This window comes from Rhineura floridana, chromosome 2, assembly GCF_030035675.1.
Source record: "Rhineura floridana isolate rRhiFlo1 chromosome 2, rRhiFlo1.hap2, whole genome shotgun sequence".
Taxonomy (NCBI): Eukaryota; Metazoa; Chordata; class Lepidosauria; order Squamata; family Rhineuridae; genus Rhineura; species Rhineura floridana.
Window position 1 is genome coordinate 45,317,572 of NC_084481.1, and position 18,322 is coordinate 45,335,893.

The following is an 18,322-nucleotide window of genomic DNA, read 5'->3' on the forward strand; positions in this document are numbered from 1 at the left end:
TCCTATAGTTTGGATTACTATGATCTGCCTTAGTACACACACTTCCTTTAGCTGTAATAATATTTTATAGCAAATCCTCAAGTTGTTCACATGTTATTGAATTACTGTCAGTGATTATTGTCAGTACTGGTTAAGTGACATCAGTTGAAACTGACTAGAATTATTATATAATGTTTTGAAGGAAGTGCTCATATTGTGATGCTTTGTACGGACAGAGGCCCTAATCCTACTAATGTTATCTGAGACTAAGTTCCACTGAAACCAATGTAATAAATTGGTCACTACTAACTTTAGTTCAATCCAGAGAGTTCTTAATTATCTTAACAATATAAATAAATGGCTTAAAAAAAACCCAGAAAAAATATTGCATCAGTAGGGGGGAAGAGACTCTCCTGGAAATAACTAGAAGACAGATTGCTTCAAATATTTGAACACATTTCAACTACAAAAACTGATACTGTGCCATCAGAAAGACATAAGATCTTTAAAAGAAGTTAGAATTTACAATAATATGATTTCAAATTAAGCAAAAATAATTTGGTCCCAATATAGAAATGTACTGAAGAGTCAGACAAATTCTTTTTAAGAACACACCCTATTATGTCTAATTCCATTAGTTTATTAAACTTGATTTTGTTGAGTCACATTAGAGAATCATTTGAGAATCAAGAGAATAGAAGCTCTAATGTACCATGATAATTATTCTTCAGCATATAGCTTCCAAGACTTTCCTATTAGTTCCAGGCAAAACTGTTTTTGTTTGACTACACATTCTCAGATTTGCCTGTTTAATTCTATATTTTGGATTTTACCAATGTCCTGTGAAGCAATTATTTCACATAAACTTTTTTTATTTTATGTTCACCGCCCAGAGAGCTATTGCTAGTCGGGCGGTATATAAATTTAATAAATAAATAAATAAATAAAAATAAACTGCTACAGGACAAGCGATGGGAGCAATTTTATGCAGCCAGACTATAGAAATAGCATATTTTAAAAGCTCAACGGGTGATCAGCATCAATGACAATATACTGTTTCCTACATATACATGTTTACATGCCACCTGTATTACATATGTCATTAATGAGAAAAGGACAAAAAATACTCACGTTACAAAGTTCAGCATTTGTTATCTTTAAAGAATAGCCCACAAGTAACATCTGCCTGTCAGAACAACTTTCATGTCTTTGGTTGCACAGAGTTCTTCTGCATATTTTAAAGCCTGGGAAATGTTCTAATTTACAAAGCAGCAAGAGACTCTTGCATCCTGTTTGAACTAGAGCCTCCTAATATAAAAGCTAAAGCAACAAAACCTGCCTTATATCTGTCCTCCTCCTGCAGAGGTTATAAATACCGTTCCTGCCCTCCCATGAGAAGAAATCAATCATTTGGCTTTTATAGGTTCTTTTGTTTTGTCACTGATCATTTCTTTAAAAAGTCAATGAGGCCCCATCTAAAAATATTATACTTGTCAATCTCTTCCAGTTTGTATCCTATTCTGTAGAAAAAGTGTTATAATCACTATATACTAACCATCAGCCACAGTAAGAGAAAACTGCAAGCTGTTTTTAAATTGCCCATTGTTAGTGGCACAATTGGTTATTTGTGACAAACCTCTAAAATTAAAGGCCAGTATGAATGAACCCATTTGAAAAGCACTGTGTACACATTTCAGTTATGCCTTTCCTCTCTAAGCAGAATGGAATGCCAGAACTTGCTCAGCTTTGGAAACTATGGAGAAGAAAATCAAGGAGATTCATCTGCAGTAAGAGAGATCACGAATAGTTTAATGATGTGCTCCAAAATCTCCATTTCCAAATACTACCATTTTCAAATATTCATTTCACTGAGGCAGCAGTAAGAAAGCAATAACTACCAGGAAGTCCAGTGAAGAGTTATTATTAAAGATGGGTGGGGATAACCCCAGCAGCTAGAACCCCCCCCCAGGCAGAGACCATTCTCTCTCCTGTCCCTTATGCATATAATCCATTGCTTAATTCTGGCTTGCCACTGTGGCCTCCCCCTCAAATTCAGAAAACAAAACCATTGTTTTTCCAAGCACTTTTCAAGGTAGAAATAGTCTTCATGGGAGGGTTCCCCAACCCAACGCTCCCCAGTGTACTTCTCTTTTATTGTGATTGGCTAGGTGTTACCAATCAGGACACATCCTTTTGTTACTTTGTGGAGCATTTGAAAAGTACACCCCAACCAATCATGTGTTGTGTTGTGACTGATTGACTCAGCTCAGAGCCAGTCCAGTAGCAGTCTTTCCCTTATAGAGCAATTTAAGCAAGTGCCACATGTGTGCATGTGCACGCAGAGAGGACCAAGGAGTATAGACAGAGGTCAGGCTTGGGCAGCACCAAAAATTAATCCAGCAATGAGTCCAAATTCCTTCTCATATTTTCTTATAAACTTTTTGTTGTTGGAATCCTTAGGAGGAGATTTGTCTGATGTTTGCAAATGCAATTTAGAAAGGTAGATTCTTGCCTTCTGCTGCTGTTATTGAAAGGGGAAAATTGATCTATAAGCTTCTAGACTTTAGGAAAGTTTCTAGCACCAACAAGGTATTTGAATGAAGCATGAACTTTTTTTGGGGGGGAGGGGTATTTTTTCAACACAAGCAATGATCTTAAACCACAGAGAGCAGTGCTTCCTGGAGGATGTGTTTTTTTTTTTAAAATGTTCCTGTAATTTTTAAGGCTACAAGACAAGTTACACATGCAAGTTCTTTTTGGATTTCACACTTGAAAGTTGTGATTAAATTTTTGGCTCAAAAACATATCAAAATGCTTATATTGAGAGAAAATATGTTTAGAAAGGAATATTTTGTATTTAAATGCAACTTTTCATATAATTATTTAAAAATGCAGATTAATATACAAAGGAAATGGAACAAGTGTGTAAATGAGCATATCCAAAAGTGACACAGAAATAAACTGAAATAAACTGAACTGTCCATCCCACTGCAATTCTAGGTAAAGCCAGCTTAGGAAGACAGGACCTAAGGACATATCTATACAAATTTATATAGGATTTGTACCAGTTTGTGGCTTTTCCCAAAGAATCCTGGGATTTGTAGTTTAGTGAGGCTGAGAATTATCAGTCCTTTCCTCTCCTAGAAGACTATAATCCCCAGAATTCATTGAGTAAAGGGAACAGCTGCCGAAGTCTGTGAAGCTGCTAACCACAATGGCTATGCTCTGAATCTAGAGTTAAAAAGGTGAGGCAAGCTCTGGTGCCGAGTAAAATTCACTGTAGTTCTCTACGCGTTTCGGAAATACTTTCCTTCCTCAGAAGCTGTGGAGTTATATCTCCTTAGATCTGTAAAATGTTTTTTACAGAGCTAAGGAGATATAGCTCCACAGCTCCTGAGGAAGGAAAGTATTTCCAAAACGCGTAGAGCACAACAATAAATTTTACTCGGCACCAGAGCTTGCCTCTCCTTTTTGTCTCCAGTTTGTGTTGGTCAGTGAAGCATTCTGTGAGACTCACAGACAGGGTTTTTAGCAGAGAGAGTGAAACCTGAAGCAGAAGGGTTAAGCTGGAAGAACAGAGCGCCAGGTTTCCAAGGCCAGCATCTGGCTGGCAAGCAGATAAGAAGGGATTCTTGCAAAAGCTCAGTGTGGGGGAAAAAGTCGTCTGTGGAGAGAACTGTGTCTAATGTCTTTGCCTAGTAAAGACTCTTACAAGAAACTTGCCTGGCCTGGCTTATTTACTGTTCTATGCGACACTTGGATTTCTTCCTTGTATGATCTCTATACGCACACGCCAACAGGGGTTATGGGCCCAGCTTATCATACAAGGTAACGGGTTCGAGAGTCGTTGACGTGACGTTGTTGCAGAGAGAAACGAAAGTGCAACAAAAGAGGCAAGTAAGAGTGGACAACATGGCTGTAAACCTGTCATCCGGGATGCCGATGGAGAGACTGAATGCTGTAAACTACTCCAGCTGGAAGTGGAGAATGAGAGCAGTTCTGATTAAAGAAGATTTGAATGATGTTGTAGAAAAAACCCCTCCGGCAGCTCCTTCAGCAGCGTGGTTGAAGAAAGATGAGAAAGCGAAGGCTTTTATTACTCTGGGGCTGTCTGATTCACAACTGTTGCTGGTGAGTAATGAGCCGACAGCTAATCAGATGTGGGAGAAGCTAAGAGCCACTCATGTGCAGCAAACCGCAGGGAGCAAGCTGTGTTTAGCACGGAAACTTTATCAGATGCGTTTTACAGATGAAGTGACTATGACAGAGCATCTGGCTGAATTTTGTAGATTAAATGCTGAGCTGCAAGATAGAGGAGTGCACCATAGTGACATTCAGATGGTTTATATATTGTTATCTTCATTTGATCAAAAATGGGACGTCACGGTCTCAAGCCTGGAAAGTTTACCAGACGGAAATCTAAATTTGGACTTTGTAGAACAGAAACTTCAACAAGAGTGGAATAGAAGACAAGAAAGTAAGAAAACTGAGTTAAAAGAGACTGTGGCTGTACAACAACAACAATATCAAAGAAACAGGCAAGAGAATAAAATATGTTATTTTTGTGGGTCCCGTGGACATATACAGAGACATTGTTTAAGTAAGAAGAGAAATAACAGGGACTTTGGAAGTCAGAGAACAAGCGTGAACTTTATTACTAAGGAGGACAATAAACTAATTAACTCTAAGTGGCTTCTCGACAGCGGAGCGTCTAATTGCCTGATCACAGACTCTAGTTTATTTTACACTTCAAAGCCAGTGCAGGAGAAGATTTATCTGGCTGACGGATCGACTCAGGACGCAATTGAAAGAGGCACACTCAGGTTATGTAATTTGGGAACTATATTAACAGATGTGTTATTGGTTTCTGGTTTAAAATATAACATTCTATCAGTAAGAAAATTGGCTCAAATAGGTTACAAAATTACATTTGAAGGGGATAGATGTTTTGTGAGAAAAGATGGTGAAATATGTATGCAAGGGAAATTACAGAACCAAATGTTTATGGTTGAGTGCACTCTTGATAAACCCACGTGTGCCTGGATAGGAGTTAATAAAAATAAACATGAAAATTGTTTACATGAATGGCACAGAAGATTGGGACACGCACATTATGAAAAGGTGAAAAACACCCCAAAGCATAGTCATGATTTGGAATTAACACATTGTGAGCATGTGGATGAATGTGAGGTATGCTATAAAACAAAAATGACTGTGACTCCGGTAAATAAGAGCTGTGAAAGCACGACCACTAAACCCTATCAGCTCACACATGTGGATTTGGCTGGACCTTTCCAGTGCTCAAAAGGTGGAGCAAGGTTTTATTTAGTGATTGTGGATGATTTTTCCAGATTTACACATGTATTCTTATTGAAAAAGAAAAGTGAAGCAGAAGAGAAATTAAAGGCATTTATACAGAGGACAGAGACACAATATGGGGTTGTTATCAAAAATATCAAATCAGATCAAGGTGGGGAATTTACCAGTAATTCATTTAAAACATATTTGGAAAACAAGGGAATAATACAAAGTCTCACTGCTCCCTTCAGCCCATCCTCCAACGGAACTGCAGAGAGGAGGAACCGGTCATTGCAGGATTCAATGAGAGCCATGCTAGCAGATGCTGATATGAATAACACTTATTGGGGTGAATGTATTCTGTACACTACATACATTCAGAACCGTCTTGTGCACAGAGTAATAGGCATGTCTCCATATGAGAAGTTGACTGGAAGAAAGCCCAGGGTGAAACACATAGAGCGTTTTGGGGCAAAATGCTGGGTACATGTTGCAAAACAGAAAAGGCATGGTAAATTAGGCTCAAGAGCTCAGGCAGGACGCGTTTTGGGATTTCAGAATTCATATTATAGAGTTTGGTTGCCTGAGAAACAACAATTAGTGTTAAGCAGAAGCATAAAGGTAATAGATAAACCTTGGAGAGACAGTCAAACAGTGATACTTGAGGGTGCAAGCAAGCAGGAAGCAGCAGATGTTCCTTTTGGGCAGCAAATTCCATTAAGAACTGCATTGACTGATCTAATACACAGTGGCAAACGTACTGTAAAAAGACTGAGAAGTGAAGACATGGCAATGCAAGATACAGAAGTGCCAAGTACAAGTGCAGACACAGGTGCAGGTCCAAGTAAAATTGAGAGTGAGGAAGAAATGGAAATAGATAATGTTAGGAGGTCAGAAAGAAAAACAAAAGGACAACCACCTCAAAGATTCACATTTAATGTTACACATAAAAATGATGAGACAGATGAATATCTGGTAGAATGGGAAAAAGAAGGACCAATAGACAAAGAAACAATGGATCTCATGTGGAAGTTTTGTGTTGAGGAATGAAATATAAATATATTATCAAATAAAAGTGAACAAAAATGACTCTGTGAAACTTGTGTGAATAAAGAAAGAAAGAAACAAAAACTGAACTGAAAATGTAAATAGAAACTGTAAGGAAACAAACCATGTACTGATGTGTATTGTAATGAAAAAGTTAATATTGTAGAAATGTAATGATGAACAATGAAGTTTTGTAATCTGTGAGTCTCAGGTGGGGGCTGTTGGTCAGTGAAGCATTCTGTGAGACTCACAGACAGGGTTTTTAGCAGAGAGAGTGAAACCTGAAGCAGAAGGGTTAAGCTGGAAGAACAGAGCGCCAGGTTTCCAAGGTCAGCAGCTGGCTGGCAAGCAGATAAGAAGGGATTCTTGCAAAAGCTCAGTGTGGGGGAAAAAGTCGTCTGTGGAGAGAACTGTGTCTAATGTCTTTGCCTAGTAAAGACTTTTACAAGAAACTTGCCTGGCCTGGCTTATTTACTGTTCTATGCAACACTTGGATTTCTTCCTTGTATGATCTCTATACGCACACGCCAACAGTTTGGTGCCTGTTCCCTTTTGTTCCTGCCTCTAGAGTTGCCAGGTCAGAAGCATGCCAAACCCTGAGATTTCAGAGGCAAGCCCTAGTGATGTGATGGGGGAAGCTCCTAGTGATGTTATAGTGAGCGGCCATAGTGATGTGATGGGGGATGGCCCCTAGAGATGTCATTAAGCATGATACATCAAGCATCAACCACAGTTGCTTGGAGCATATCACTCAAACAAAAAAAGTTCTCTGATTGTAAATTAAGATAGAAATCTTGGCTAAATGAGGGTATTTCAAAGTCCAGCTGAAGTGACAGAATCATTCCTTCTCACCTGCTTAGAAAGCTTGGGTAAGGAACATTTAATCTAGCCTACTTGCTTCTAGCAAGAAGGGTTTAAGTGCCCTCAGGCCAGGCCAGTCAGCAGAAAGCCATTGTGGAAGAAGGGAGCCTAATGTTGTGGAGATGTTGGATGGGAGCATTCAGGAGTAAAGAGTTTTGAGCTCTGTTTGGTATATTGTTTTGATATCTTTGTATCCCTAGCTTTGATCCCTAGCTTGCATACTGCTCTTGAGATTCTTTTGTACTGTATCTGATTTTATATGTTATATTGTATATTGATTGTCTTTTCTTTTTTGGTATTGATTTGTATTTTTGTATATGTTTTTGTTATTCTTTTGTACGGTACTGAACCTTTACTTTGTGCAATGGTTTGAAATTGTTTTATTTATTTATATTTTATACATCTCTTTGAGATTCCTTGACTATAAAGCGATGAAGAAATTTTCTAAAAATATACATGGTACAGTGTAAAAAATTAGACAAGTACATAATTGCGTATTTACAGCCTTCTCTTTTAGAGATGAAGAACCTGTGGCCCTCCGGGTGCTGTTGGGCTTCAGTTCCCATCAGCCATTTCCCACAGTTATCCCGGGATTCTCTGAAACTAGTTCTAGACTGTATATTTTATGTATGCTACTAACAGTCACGAAAAACTACTGCTACTACTTCTCATTTGTTAAGCAGCAACAAGGTACTAGGCCCTATACAGAACATGGTCCCTCCCAAGAGGACTGAAAATTTAAAAGCTAGAAATTATTGATCATACTCAAGTCCCAATCAGTACAAAATGTATGTGCACTGCCTCATGTGTGTAGAAATCCATTTTCTCTTTAAATGCCCACAACTGGGAAGGTGCCAACTGAGCATCAGGACCCCACTCAGCCTACCAACGTCCCACACACAAGCATGCATTTTAAAGGGGAAATTGTGGTTTATATGCACCATTCTTTATATATATGCTTTTCTTGGGTTGCTGGGTACTTTTTTATTTTGGATATCACCTCCAAATTAAATGATGTTGAGATGTTGGCAGATAGATATGCAGTACTCTTGACACTCTTCTGTCATGGCTAGTTTTTCTTCCTTTGAAGTTAGATAAAGCAATTGGCTCAGGAAGCAGATTCCAAAAGAGGGAACCATTTTACTTCTTTCAAAGGAAGTGGATATTATTTAAGAGAATGAGCCCCACTCAACAGCCATTAGTGTGTCATTTTGACAATAGCCTTCTGATGCAGACATTTCTAAGGTCAAAATTCTACGTTTCTTAGGGTAGAAATACACTCACTGTTCTGCCAGTTCTAGTGTGTCTCCACCTCTCTCTTCCGAAAACGGGAGCGCACGACACCCCTTTTTCCTGTAAAACCTGGTTGGAGCCACTTGAGTGCATTTTTTAAAAAATTAGCTTCTAAGAGATTTCGCAACCGATTGGCTGATAAACCCATTCCCCTTCCAGGTGTGGCTAATGGAAACGCTTTGATCTGATGACTAGTGTGTTTACAGCCTTAGAATGATATATTTTATAAAACAATCCCCACCACCAATATTATTATTATTATTATTATTATTATTATTATTATTATTATTATTATTATTATTATTATTATTATTATTTATTACATTTGTATACTGCCCCATAGCCGAAGCTCTCTGGGCAGTTTATAACAATTAAAAACATTAAAAACAAATATACAAATTTAAAAACACATTTTTAAAAAACAATTTAAAAACACATGCTAAAATGCATGAGAGAAGAGGAAAGTCTTGACCTGGTGCTGAAAAGAATATATAGAGAGAGAAATATATAGAGCGGGGGGCAAGGAATGCCCCATCAGCATTATCAGGCTTATAATGAAAAGTAAAGTATGTAATCAAGGATACAGCCTCTAATATCCCAGATCCCCTCAGATACACTTACTAAGGGACTAGGGTAGCCATATAGGCAGCACACACACAAAAAAGGAGGGCATAGATTTACATACAATTTGCAAATATTAATGTATATCAATACATACAAATTTAGAAATAATAACTAGAATTTAAGAAGAAATACATCTCATCATGGTGGAGATAACTGTGGGCAAGTAGCCTGTCTACTGTTCAGTCCTTTGTACAAGTGCTGACTGTTAATGAACATCAAGGCCCACCTCTTCGTTCTTATGATTTTAGAAAAATATTTAAACTGAACTTGGACTGAATAGCCGTTCACATACAGCAGGGCTGGGGAAGATGTGGCCCTCTAGATGTTGCTGGACTACATCTCCCATCATCCCCAAGTTTTTAATAACTTTCGCCCAATTTCGAATTTACCATTCTTGGGCAAGGTCATTGAGCGAGTGGTGGCCAATCAGTTGTCGACACACTTGGATGAAACGGATTACTTAGATCCATACCAATCAGGCTTCAGGACTGGTCACGGAACTGAAACAGCCTTGGTCGCTCTGGTAGATGATATGAGGAGGGCATTAGATAGGGGAGAATTTACCTTCCTTGTCCTCCTCGATCTCTCAGCGGCTTTTGATACTGTCGACCACAGTATCCTTTTATATCGCCTAGAGGGATTGGGAATAGGAGGCACTGTATAACGGTGGTTCCGCTCCTTTCTCTCTGATAGGTACCAACAGGTGGCATTGGGGGAGGAGGTTTCAGACCCTTGGCCTCTCAATTGTGGTGTGCCACAGGGTTCTATCCTCTCTCCCATGCTATTTAACATCTATATGAAGCAGCTGGGGGCTATCATCAGGAGATTTGGGCTGCAGTGTCACCAATATGCGGATGACACTCAGCTCTATCTCTCATTTAAATCTTCACCAGAGTTGGCTGTGGAGACCGTGTCCAAGTGCCTGGAGTCCGTGAGTGGATGGATGGGAAGGAATAGGCTGAAACTGAACCCCGACAAGACCGAGGTACTGCTCGTGGGGGACAAGAGAAGGTTGGGAACCGTTGACCTGAAGTTCAATGGGGTGAGTTTACCCCTAAAGGACCAGGTCCGCAGCCTCGGGGTTGTACTTGATTCCAAGCTGTCCATGGAGGCTCAGATTTCGGCTGTGAGCCGGGCAGCTTGGTACCAACTACACCTTATATGTAGGCTGCAACCCTACCTTCCTGTTCATCAGCTCCCACTGGTAGTACATGCCCTGGTCACCTCTCGATTAGATTACTGTAATGCGCTCTACGTGGGTTTATCCTTGAAAATGGTCCGGAAACTACAACTTATTCAAAATGCGGCGGCTCGATTACTCACAAACAGTCGTCGCCGGGACCACATCACGCCAGTGTTGTTCGATCTACACTGGCTTCCAGTTGTTTTCCGGGCCCAATTCAAGGTGTTGGTTTTAACTTTTAAATCCCTACACGGTCTCGGCCCAGTTTATCTAAAGGAGCGCCTACAACGCCACCAATCATGCCGCCTGACAAGATCGGCCACACAAGGCCTTCTCTCAGTCCCGCCAACCAAAGCAGCTAGGTTGGCGGGCACTAGAGAGAAGGCCTTTTCAGTGGCGGCCCCCACCCTCTGGAACTCCCTCCCACAAGATCTTCGGCACATCTCTTCCCTGAATATGTTCCGCAAGGCCTTAAAGACCTGGCTTTTTCAGCAGGCTTTCGGGACTTCTGGGGAGGCTTAATATTCTTCTGTTTTAAATGCCTCCTATTATGTATTGTTTGCTCTTATAATTTATATATTTCACTGTATTTTTATATTGTATTCTGCCATATTTATTGTATGTACGTCACCTAGAGTGGCCATTGGCCAGATAGGCGACACATAAATTAAATTTATTTATTTATTTATATTATTTATCCCCAATCATTGGTCATGCGGCTGGGGCTGATGGGAATTGGAGTTAGGCTACAGGTTCGCTATCTCTGAAACGGAGGACTGTAAATAGAACTCATGGCCACACCAGGAGCAATTCTATGCATGCAGCCTGCACAAATGCCTAATGGTAGGGCTGGCCCAAGTCCTGCTCTCTGCTCAAGTTGCATGATTCCCACGCCTCACACTTCTTGGAAGGAAGCACATTTAAAAATTAAAAGAAACCTAAGTCTGCATCCCTATGCATACATGTATGAAAATGTGTCCCATTAGCACTCAGTGAGATTTCTGAATAAAAATGCATAGGATCAAGCTGTAAACCTCCACATTTTTTTGGCATGCCTACAGGGGCTGCTTAAAAACATAAAATAGAATGAAGAGACTTACTGGATCTAGTCTAGCATTCCCACAGTGGCCAATCAGATTCCTCTGCAAAGCCCTCTCTAACTGTTGCTCCCCAGGAAGTGATACTCAAAGGTATCCTGTTTTTCTGCTTATCCACAAGCCTGCCCAAAAATATTTTCTGCCTGACACAGAGCAGCAAATGACACTGCTCCCCCGCCCCCCATGTCAAGGTACATAGTTCCCAAGGCTGGTCAGGTTATTTTTGAATCTGGTCAAGTTGTTTTGGAATCTGAGGCACCTCTCCCTCTCCTTGGCAGGAAAAATGCCATATTTAAGAAATTTGTTACCTATTTTTTCTCCCATTTAATTAACTAACAACTTCCTGCCCTTTCAAGAAAACCAAAATCAGCTGCCTGATGCAGCTGCCTCACTCTGGCTATTGACAGGACAGTCCTTGCCTGCCCAACAGAGCCTAATGTGATACAGTCTATTATGTGTAAGCCAGCCTTCGCCAACCTGGCACCCTCCAGATGTTTTGGACTACAACTCCCATCAGCTCCAGTCAACAGGGCCAATTGACAAGTAGCATGGCCCATTGACAAGCAGTCATTTTAACAAATGTTCATATTAACTAATATTATGATTATATTTTGCCTGATGGTGAATGACCATTGATAATAAGACTAAAATATACTGAAAAGGAAACAAATGCTGCACATGTTGACCTCAATGAACGTCAAACCATTACCTAAATTGAAATTCCAGCATATTCTATCATGGTTTCTTAGCTGAAAATTAATCCTCAGAATTCATTAGTGTCACTACATTAAACATAGGTTTCAGCCATTTGCTGTCTGTTGGGTTACTGAAATCTAACATAACAGGTTCCTAATCACCAATTTCACTCTGTCACAATTACAGGCAAATATTAAGCATTTATTAGACAGGAACAAGGAACACAGAGGCCTGATTCACAGGCAAGTTTCTGAAAATCCACAAGCTGCTTGCATTTGAATGATAACATTGTTGGGGCAAAGCTATGTGCACAATGTAAACTGCCATTTTGCAGCCAGCAAATCAGAAGACTGAAAGGGGAAGGTATTTATCAACCAGCTGATGTTAACAAATATTTACGAATGAATAAATTGATAGAAATAGATTTTACAACCGCAGCAGGGGTGGTGACATATCTTGTCAGAAACAGCCCTCCTATACCAAAGAAAACATTATGGTGGTCAGAACTGATAGTCCAATGTTTGCATTTATTCCTTAAACTGGGGAAGGGAGAAACTTGCTAACCAAGACAGCAGTTTTCAAGCTTTCCACCTTCTAGGAATGCTCACTCCGCTTTGAATAGCCTACTAAGTATCTCTGGTAAGCTTCCAAGGTACATCTTGTATATTTCACATGCAGTGAAGAAGTAGTGATATAAGGAAACAGGAATTCCTGTCCTGTCCTGTGTTCACTGGAGTCAACGCCGTTTCCATTCCACATTCCAGTTTGGCTTCCACTAAAACCTATGTTGTTCATATCACTATCTGCTGTAATTAATTTCAGTGCATTTCAGTGGAAAGGAAATGTCAAAAGCAATGCAGAAAATATAATTATTTACATAACATTTGCGGACAAAAAAAGATAGTGAATACAGCTCAAATTCATTTGCGTGTTTTCCATTCATGATATCCAACAAACATGAATTGCTGCAATTTCTGCTCCAATTTCCGGTTCTGATGGAATTCTACAACATCCCTATGAGTAAGAATCACATAACTGGTCCTTGTGTGCACATTTTTTCTTAACTAAATAGCAGCCCAGGTGTGGGGGTTGATTTAGATTGGGAGCATGGTATGGAGAGTTAATTATTTTCCCTTGCTGCATTCCCAATTTAGATTCCCGACCCACCACTTGCTCCCAGCAGTTATTTGCCACAGGAAGAAATGTCCCCATTGGCAATAAGCTGTACAGGACAGACACACAGGCTTACTTAAATGGCCTGCAGGACAGATGATGACATATTTTCAGAATTATTTATTTATGAGTTGCTCTGTCTCAGAAAGAGCCCAAAAGGGGGTGTGGCTTGCCATTGAGCAAGATGGATGTTTATCTCTTCTTGTCCCAATCTTGAGGAGGCCTCTGCTGCTACATGTGATGGTAATAATTTTTTGATCTGAATTATAACAACAGCATTGAGTTCGGTATGCAACCAGCACTCACTCTGAGTCAGCAGAAAACTCAGAAGTTTTGCGATATTGCACACGATTGCTCAGAAGATTTTGAGCTGTTAAGTGCTGGGGAATCAGATATGGCACGTAGAGGCACCAAGCAGGCTAAAGGTGCGAAATTGACTAGGGACCTGTCAGAGGAGGATGATATTTTAGCACACCTCAGACTGTTATGTAGTGTCATGGCAAGGGATTTGAAAACCAGTCTAGAACCTATAGATCATAAACTAACCTTATTGCAGGAACAATTTTTAGAGGTTGCTAAAACAGCTAGTAATGCAATGGATCTGAGTGTCTGTAACAAATCCAAACTAGACAAGCAACAACTAACTACACATAGCCTTCAAGTGTGTCTGGAGAAGCAGGAGGATAAATGTCGCAAATCGAACATTCGCTTGAGGGGGGTTCCTGATGGGGAGGAGGGGTGAAAATGAAAGTTAGAGTAGACTGGTATTTGTCAGCTTAAGGCTGGGTAGGCAGGAGGCGAATATTGCCTAGGAGATGGACAGGAAGCTAGCCCATAGTCTGCCTCGTATGGGTCAATTGCTTTGAGAGTTGGATCCAGCCTGCTGACGTTCAATAGAATTGGTTTATGGAGATAAGCTGTGTGGGTCGAATAAGCACCTGATTTCTGGGGAGGTCCTTCTTTGTTTGGATCAAGCCATCTCATAGACGTCTAAGACAAAGATGTGAGGTCAGCTCGAGCCTTATGGGAGGAAGATGCTCGATCCTTGGTGGTATTGCCACATGTAGCCTCGGGAGCTGTTGAGCCCCTTTCAACAATGATCTGAGTGGAGCTAAGGTCGTTGTTAGGATCGGACAGTCCCTGAGGAGCACACTTTAAGTTTCTAGGGTGGGTGTTGGATGCTATCTCAATCTCTTTTCCACTTCCAAGCTCACATGTTTGCTCCTGTAGGCTTGGCCCCGCTTATACTGTCCGATCCTTTTCAGTCCAAGTGGAAACGGTCACTTAATATGGAACTACTAACATTAGGCTTCTCCACCACTTCGATTTTCACTTTAGGCTATACTAAAGCAAAAGCTTCCATATTTCAACGAATCCTAGATACAGATTTTCAAAATCAGTTAACGTTGGCTGCTCCTTACTCTGATCTCAGATTCAACTCTAGACCAGTTGCCCCCACTCATTATCTAGCCACCCTGACTATCCTCAAGTTCAGGAAAGCATTCACGCATGCCAAGCTCAATATTTTACCCTCGGCACTTTTAGTGGGTAGGTTTAAAAAAACTCCATACAAGCAGCGGATCTGTCCTTGTGGCGAAGGGGCAGTGGAGGCAGTAGGCCATGTCCTACTGCACTGCACATTTTATTGTGATCTACGTTCTGTTTTAATCACTCCTATCTTGCAAAATATTCCTGGTAGGGACGAGGCTTTTTATGTGGAATTCCTTCTATCCGATCTTACTACGCAAATATCAGCCAAGGTAGCTAGCTTTTGTGCTGCTGCCATACGCTGCAGAAGGAATTTGACTACTAGCCAAATAACACAGCACTGATTTTAACTTGAATTTCTTTTAAGCATTATATTTTGTATTAACTGTAAAATTGAGAAAACGACTGGTTGAATTTCTCTATTCTTTTGTGCATTTTTACCTTGTATTTTAAACTGGTCTATGCACCGTAATAAACTCAATCTATCTATGTATCTATCAAGATCTGGCCAAATTTAATCAATATAAGCACTGGGAATCGAAGGGGCATTATATATAATTGGATTTATTCACAAATAGTCATCCTATCACAGAAGAGCTAATGCAGCTCAAGCTTGGTGAAATACAGCCTTCTTGGCTCCAAATAGCGCAAGTCAGATCTTTTGCTAAATTTATTCATCACACATATGGGCCACCCCAACAGCTGACATTCTATGAGGAATTGTGTGTGAGTTCTAATAATAATCTAAAAGGGATGATTTCTTTGACATATAAAAGTCTCATGTCAGTTTGCTCTGGGACGACTTTGGGTTTAAAGTTGCTGTGGGAAGCTGATATAGGCAAAGAAATAGATGCTAACAGTTGGAACAATCAGTGGCGAAGGCCCCCTTTCCACACTATCTTGACATGAGTAAAAACTCATTGTTGAAAGTGGTAGTCAGGTGGTACTATACTCCCCTGAAACTACATCGAATTAATCCAACTATCATACCTGATTGCTGGCGCAGCTGCCATGAACAGGGCACATACTTCCACATGTGCCCAGTTGCGGCAAGGTTCTTGACTTGGGTATTTCAGGAAGTCACAGCCATAGTGGTTCAAATTGTGCCTCCAAACCCAGAGATGGCTCTATTATCTATCACACCAGAGGAAATGCAAGGTCTGCTACATAAAGACTTAATGTTCTTTCGGTTAGCAGATGCCAAATTAGTCATAGCCCAACACTGGCACTCTACCTTGCCTCTCACAATAGAACTCTGGTGGCAAAAGGTGTGACATCTTGTTCTTATGGAGCACCTAACACATCAAAGTTGTCTGGACAGGGGACTTCTACTAAAAAATGTTTTTGAGGGTACATGGTGGCCACATCTACAATTTTCTAAAAGCGATAAGTGTTCGTTTAAACTGAAAGGGGCACAAGCAGCCTTTTGGACAAGTATGATTCAAATGTGATGGTTTTCTGAAGGGGTTTTACTATAGACGTCACTGGACTCTGGTGTTAGGCTGATGACATGCTGCGTTTTCTGGCGTGTTGATACCCAATGTCTGTGGAGATTTACTTCTATCTCCCCCCTTTTTTCTTTTGTTTTTCTTCCGTCCCCCTTTCTTTTAGATATTGGTCGCTATTTTGTTCTATTCTGGTTTGTATAAGATGTTAAAATTTTATTTTTTTTTTAAAAAAAATTAAATATATATTTTTAAAAGAGCCCAAACATAAAAATAAAATACAATAAAAACACTAAAAACATAAATACATTTTAGAATTGTGTAGCAAATCAGTTAAAACAGAAAGACATACATTGCTGATGAGGAGTACACCTCTTATTTATCAAACTGCAAAGGCCCAGGCAAATAGAAATGTTTTCAATTGGCAACTTAAACGCAACAGTGTGGGAGACAGGCACACCTCTAAGAGGAGATCATTCCAGAGGGCGAGACCTACCATGGAGAAGGTCTGTCTACATGTCTCCTCACCCCAAATCCTGGCAGGGACTGTGAGCACAGCCTCCACCTGCCGAATATAAGAATGGAACGTTGGTCACTGACCGTGAAGGGTCTTTTTCTGGCAGACAAAGCCCACATAGCCTCACATTGGGTTATCATCAGTCTCCTCCAGCCCAGGCAGGAAATCTCTCTTGTTAATTTGCATGCTCCTCCTCCTATCCCCCTCGGCATCTCCTCAGTTTCCCTTCTGGCCCAGCCCTAAAAGCCCATGGACCTGAGAAGTAAAACCTTAGAAAAAACCTTCACACAGGAAAAACAGAACAGCATAACATGTAATAGGAAGAACCTATGTGTTGACAGAGTGAGAGGATGAGTGCAGGGTGAGGCGTGGCTATGTGGGCTGTGATGTTCCTGTAAGTTAGCATCTGTAAATATGGTGAGTGCGGGTCTATTGGGTGATGTATGGTAATTGAATGAGAGAGAACGGGGGAGTACATGGGTGAGAAGCTGAAGTATGCTGGATGATGATTGGCTGAGTGGCTGGCTGGCTGAAGGTATAAATGGAGGTTTGTGAGTGAAGAGAGGGGGTCGGTTGGAAGAGGGGGGAGAGAGAGTTGGTTAGAGAGTCGGTTGGAGAGAGGTTGTTGAGTTGGTTGGCAGAGTTCTGAGGGAAGTTTGGATTGGATTTGGCTGATATTTAAAGAGGATATATATGAACAGAAACATAAAGAGTGACCATATATGAAACCATACGCTTGTGAAACATTCCTAAAGTAATCTTGTTATTTCCTGTTATTAGTAAATAAATACTTATTTGGTTTACCAAAAGCCTGATCCTTGGCTGGGGAATATACAGACCAGAAGGGAGGGCAAGGTTGAACAGAATCTGTATCTAATGGTGGCAGCGGTGAAGGGAAAAATTGTAACAAGTCAGGTATCCAGAGCAACCCAGAGTTGTATGCTTTATATATAAAGATACAAGGGGGTTGGGAACAGTATAAGCATGCAGTCACAAAAGTAACCAGCTAGAGAGAGACTCAGGCAAAGTCTCTGGGAGTATTGGTTACAGGATGTGACTGGTGGTGCTGCCTAGCAGTGGGATCTAGTGGGATCTGTGCTAGAGCAGAGTGAGAAACCATATAAAGGACGGTCCTGACTGGTGGTGTCCCTGGTGGTGCCTAGTGAAAGGCAGTAGCCACAAGCAGGTGGGAACCTGACAGGGAGAACCAGGGAAGGTCGTCACATGGGCTTCGTCTGCTAGAAAAAAACCCTTCACGGTAAGTGACCAATGTTCCATTTTCCTGGCAGACTCACCCACATAGCCTCACATTGGGACCTACCAGAGTCTAAGTCAGTTGTCAGGTGGGAAGGTGCAAACTCGCTCACTATACAGATAGGACTGATTGGAGAACACGCCATCCAAAGGCTGCTTCAGCGGAAGCATAAGTGTCAACTTTATAATGTCCGGTGAAGGTAGATGGCACTGCCCAGGTTGCTGCTGCTCTGCAGATCTCTGCAATGCTGGCATTAGTGGCTAAAGCTGCAGAAGCTGCAGCTGCCCTAGTGGAATGACTGCAGAGCTTGGAAAAGTTACTTTTTTGAACTACAATTCCCATCAGCGCAATCCAGTGGCAATGCTG

The 18,322-nt window shown here is 40.8% G+C and overlaps 1 protein-coding gene across 1 annotated transcript in view; it reads right to left on the bottom strand.

Moving 5' to 3' along the window:
• Window positions 1-18,322, bottom strand: part of MYO3B (myosin IIIB) — a 357,902-nt gene that overhangs the window by 236,558 nt on the left and 103,022 nt on the right. The window lies entirely within an intron of this gene.